The following is a 5,525-nucleotide window of genomic DNA, read 5'->3' on the forward strand; positions in this document are numbered from 1 at the left end:
GGCGATCCAGAGTGGGCAGCCACGCTGCGGGCAGCAGTGAGTCTCCACCAGGACGGGGGCGGGGCTGGGGCAGGCGAGGGGTACAACATGGCCCCCGGAGCACAACCGCCTGTGCGGGCCAGCCTCCGCATCTGCACGGGCCCTGCCCTGCCTGCCCCATGAGCACGGCCACACTCGCGACTGTGCCCCGCGAGCACCCACCGAGCGCCTGCTGGGCACCAGGCAGGGGGGCAGACACACACACACTCGGGACCCCCGGGTGGCCGGCAGGCACTGCCACGGTCCTGGTCCCCAGGGGACAGCTGTGGGGACTCTGGCATAGGCCCAGTCCTCACTGTTAGTACATGAGCAAGGAGTAATCAGAATATGCCCTAAGTGAGTCAAAACCTAGCCAGCCACACACACAGAACTATATACAAGACATGAGCCCCTGAGAAAAGCAACTCGTCGAATGAAGTGAATTTAGTGTTGTTCATGCTGAGGCTTTGAGAAGTAACTGAGAAAGGATCTGGTGACGCTGAACCAGAGCCCGGAGCGGGCGTCCAGAGGGAAAGAGGGACGGAAGCCCCGAAGCCACAGCCTCATTCCAACAGGCAGCAAGCTCTGAGCATGACCGCCAAGGTCCTTGAATAAAAGGCACCTTGTTCCTCAGTCTCTGAAGACAGGCCCTTCATCGGGGAGCGCAGCGAGACAAGTAAGACTGCAGTGCAGACCAACACTGGTGAGGACTTTGAACACAAAACAAGTGAAATCACAAGGAACGAAAGGGAGGCCACAGTAAACACACGGGCAGGAGTCAGCGGCCACAGAAGAAGCGGACTCAGCCAAGAGACCAGGCGCTGTCAGGCCCCAACAACATCCCAGCGAAGGAAGGACAGCAGACGCCCGCGGCCGCCAAGGGCTGGGCGGTGGGCGGGTGGGGAGCGGGGTCCTCAGGGGAGGGGAGCGGCTACATGCCTCCACCATGGGGGACACACGGCCTCTCTCACTGGTCACGCCCAGGAGTGTGGCCACCAAGAGTGAGCCCTCAGGGCGGCTGTGGACATCGGCCAACAGAAACGACCAACGTGTGTCCGCCAAACACAGAGCTCTCTGTGCGAGCGGGTAACAGGGAAGCTCTGTGTGGGGTGGGGAACGTGGCGCTCAGCACAACTTCATAGACCCAACGCTGCTCTTAAAATGAAGTCTGTTTTTGAAATGATACAGATAAAGTGAATGCCCCAAAAATGGGCAAAAAAAGTTTTGAACAGGTATGTCACGAAGAGAAGCAAAGAGCCCCCACAGGAGCTCAAAGTGGCCCCCACACCGACGGCAGGGACAGCGGCTCTGTGGGAGGGCCTTCCGGCTCTCAGGACAACGAGCAGTGGAGCCCACGCCCGACCACGCACATGCCCCAAGAAGGGTGAAGTCACAGGACTTTAAGCACAAGAGCAAAGACGGGAGCAGCGGGGACCACCTGTCACACACTCCAGAGATGGGCGCACACGTGCTTCCCGGGCAGGGCATTCCAGAACAAGCCAAACGAACCCATGGGGCTCCCAGGAGCGTGGGTGCCTCGGGGTGGGCTGCCGGCACCGCCCTGCTCCCTGGAGGAGCAGCTGGTCACACAGACCCGAGTGCTCATCAGAACGCATCCGAGGGCACGACCAAGGCTTGTGCATTTCATTTCATGCCAGTTTTGCCTTAAAAGGAAAGAAGAACCATAAACAAACACTGGGATCTAGTCAGGTAATAACCCGCCTGCTGAAGGGCTTGGGGACAGCAGGCGGATGTCTGCACCTTACTTTGAAAAATGCCAAGAAGATAGGCCGAGACCAGCGGGCGGGAGCAGGGAGTGCAGGCGGGGTGTGCGCGCGGCGTGTGTGCGAGGTGGGGTCGGGGCTTCCCACTGTATCATCAACCGTCTCAACTTCCCGTGTGTTTGAGAGTTTTCATAATAAAATGATGGGGGGGGGGAATGTGTGTATTTTAAAAAGGAAATTGGGATTCAACCTTTAATCAAGTTAAAACGAAACGGCATTTGCGGCCCTTGAGCAGCAACGCCATCAAAGGGTGACTGTCCGGTGCCCACCCGGCCCCCTCTGCCCGCCTCTGCCACCACGGGGCTCCCTGCTCGGTGAGCCCAACCTCAGGCGGCTGGCACCGGCGGGCAGTCACTCACAAGCCAGCGCTCAGCTCTGTTGACAACAGCAGCTCACAGCCACGCCCTGCCAAGGACAGAGGCCGCCGGACACCGCACCCTGGCATCCTGCCGTACCAGTTCTACCTGGCGGTGACGCCCGGCCCTACAGGAAGTCCAGAAGTCATTCGGGAGAGTGCAGCAAGGGCCAACGGCGCCCAGACACCAGCTGGCAGTGGGAGAGTGGGAAGCAGCAGTCTGCTTTGGCAACTTCACTTCCAGCCACAATGAAACAGGAGAGTGGCCGTGCTGTGAAGAGCAGGCTTAAAAGCCAGATAAAGCGCAAGCAGCTCTTGGAAAGCACAGGGAAGCAACCAGGAGCCGCACCCAAGGGCACCCAAGGGCACGAGCCTAGAAACCTGGAAAGGCCAGGGCCTGCTGGCGGCTCCGGCTCCGGTCGCCCCGAGGGCAGGAGGCCAAGGCCCAGGCCACATCCTGGAGCTCACACAATCTCACCAGGAATTCCAAGGCAGCCAGCCTTGAGGGGCCCAACTGTTAAGCAGTGGGCCCAACGCCACGCACACAGCTCCCCCAAGCCTGGTCAGCTCCTGCTCCGCATGGGCACGAGGGTGCACAGGCTCCATGCCACGGCCAGCAGCAGTCAGCTCCCAGGGGCAAAAGCGGGCAGAGACCCCCGTGATGGCTCCAGCGGGTCCTGCCCAGGTCCTGCACCAAGCACCCAGAGACACACAGTGAGGCCCAGACAGGCGGCCCTGGCTCTCTGCCTGCCAGAGCAAACGACAGCCCTTCTGGGCGAGAAATACCCATAGCTGCCACAAGTTTTCAAATACTATATCCAGCAACTCTATAAAAACTTTTTCCCTGGTGACTCAGACAGTACAGAATCCACCTGCAATGCAGGAGACCTGCGTTTGATCCCTGAGTTGGGAAGATCCCCAGGAGAAGGGAATGGCTACCCACTCCAGTATTCTTGCCTGGAGGATTCCATGGACAGAGGAGCCTGGTGGGCTACAGTCCATGGGGTCACAAACAGTCAGACAGTACTCAGCAACTAACGCACACATAAGTGTGATAACAGACAGAAGCAGAGCTCCAAAACCAAAAGAAAACTCAGACAACAGAAGCAGATCCCTCAGTGATTCCACTGTTGGAGTCACTATTAAAGACTTTCATGTAACTCCAGAGATGGAAGATCTTACCAAAGAACTGGAATCTAATAAAAGAATCTAATGAGAAACAATCCCTGAAGTTAGGAAGTTAATAGACTGGTCTAACATCCAGTGACACACAGCGAAAGAAAGGATGGACGAACTCAAGGTACGCGCGGGACAACATTCAGGGAGAGGAAAGAGAGAGAAAGCACGGAAAACAAAGCGCAGCCCGAGGCGCGAGGAGAGGGTCTAACGTGCATGGAACTGGAGTCCTTGCTCCTTGGAAGAGAAGCTACGACAAAACCTAGACAGCATACTAAAAAGCAGAGACGTTGGTTTGCCAACAAGGTCTGTACAGTCAAAGCTACAGTTTTTCCAGTAGTCATGTATGGATGTGAGAGTTGGACTACACAGAAAGCTGAGCGAAGAATTGCTGCTTTCAAACTGTGGGGCTGGAGAAGATTCTTGAGAGTCTCTTGGACTGCAAAGAGTTCACACCAGTCAGTCCTAGAGGAAATCAGTCCTGAATGTTCATTGGAAGGACTGATATTGATACTGAAGCTCCAATGCGTTTGCCACCTGATGCGAAGAGACGACTCACTGGAAAAGACCCTGATGCTGGGAAAGATTGAGGGCAGGAGGAGAAGGGGGCAACAGAGGATGAGATGGTTGGATGGCATCACCGACTCAATGGACATGAGTTTGAGCAAACTCTGGGAGACAGGGAAGGACAGGGAAGCCTGGCCTGCCATACTCCATGGGGTCACAAAGAGCGACTGAACCACAACCCCCGGAGTCCTGAAAGGGAACAGGGTAAGAAGGGGGAGAAACCGTGCTTAAAAAGATACCTCCCAAGATCCTCCCCAAACAGACAAAAGTCAAATTCCAGGAGCTAGTCAAGTACCAAAGAAACCACATCTAAGTACATCAGAGTCAAACTGAAACAAAGACAGAAGCTCAGTGATACGGGACGATACCCATCACCACCGACAGGAGGCCGCGAAGCCCGCCCGCTGCCCTTCCTTCCCCTGGCTGTGGGGGGCTGTACCGCGCGCAGGCAGGGGGCCTGAGTCCACTTCAGTACAGGCAGTCACATGCTGCTTGTAACCGACAGGCCTTAGACACAGCGAGGACCGAATGTTAAAATATGGAAAAAGACAGACTGTGTGCGTCCGCAGCACAGGAAAGGGGTCTTGCTGCACCAACGCCGACACAGGAGCGCCTAAGGGGAAGCGTGGAGACAGGGACCCACGCTTCACAGCAGCCGGCGTCACTCCCACCAGGAAGACACAGGACCCTGAATCTGTACCCTCTAAAACCCAGCATCAGAATACCACGCGGACCCAACGAGATAAAAGGAAAAGCGTGTCAGTCCTCATCGGCAGCAGGAGTTTCAAACTCTTCCTTCAGAACGAGGGGACAGAAGCACCAGCGAGGCTGATCTGAGCGCAACTAACCAGCCTGACCGCACGGACGAGGCTGATCTGAGCGCAGCTAACCAGCCTGACCGCACGGACGAGGCTGATCTGAGCGCAGCTAACCAGCCTGACCGCACGGACGAGGCTGATCTGAGCGCAGCTAACCAGCCTGACCGCACGGACGAGGCTGATCTGAGCGCAGCTAACCAGCCTGACCGCACGGACGAGGCTGATCTGAGCGCAGCTAACCAGCCTGACCGCACGGACGAGGCTGATCTGAGCGCAGCTAACCAGCCTGACCGCACGGACGAGGCTGATCTGAGCGCAGCTAACCAGCCTGACCGCACGGACGAGGCTGATCTGAGCGCAGCTAACCAGCCTGACCGCACGGACGAGGCTGATCTGAGCGCAGCTAACCAGCCTGACCGCACGGACGAGGCTGATCTGAGCGCAGCTAACCAGCCTGACCGCACGGACGTTCACACACCGCTCCGCCCGACAGCTGCAGACACCCGTCCGTTCCTTTGAAGTGCCCGTGGCACGGCCACCAAAACAGATGGTACGCTGAGCCGCAAGTCAGGTCCCAGGCCCGGGGAAAGGGGACGCGTCAGTGCCTGCCGTCTGGCCACACGGGAACCACACGAGACAGCGATGACACAGAGAGCTCCAGAACCCGCAACTGGTTCCAAAGCAGGCGGCACACTCGTAAATACGACTCAATGTCTCCTTAAAGAAATGAAGACGGGAATCAGAAAACACTGTGCACTGGCCACAAAACACATCAGAATAGTGCGATGCCACCTAACTGCCCAGAGA

The 5,525-nt window shown here is 57.3% G+C and overlaps 1 protein-coding gene across 1 annotated transcript in view; it reads right to left on the reverse strand.

Annotated features, from left to right (window-relative positions):
* BRF1 (BRF1, RNA polymerase III transcription initiation factor 90 kDa subunit) overlaps window positions 1-5,525 on the reverse strand; it is a 51,062-nt gene that overhangs the window by 22,511 nt on the left and 23,026 nt on the right. The window lies entirely within an intron of this gene.

Source organism: Bison bison, unplaced genomic scaffold (assembly GCF_000754665.1).
Source record: "Bison bison bison isolate TAMUID 2011002044 unplaced genomic scaffold, Bison_UMD1.0 scf7180017845494, whole genome shotgun sequence".
In the NCBI taxonomy this organism is placed as follows: Eukaryota; Metazoa; Chordata; class Mammalia; order Artiodactyla; family Bovidae; genus Bison; species Bison bison.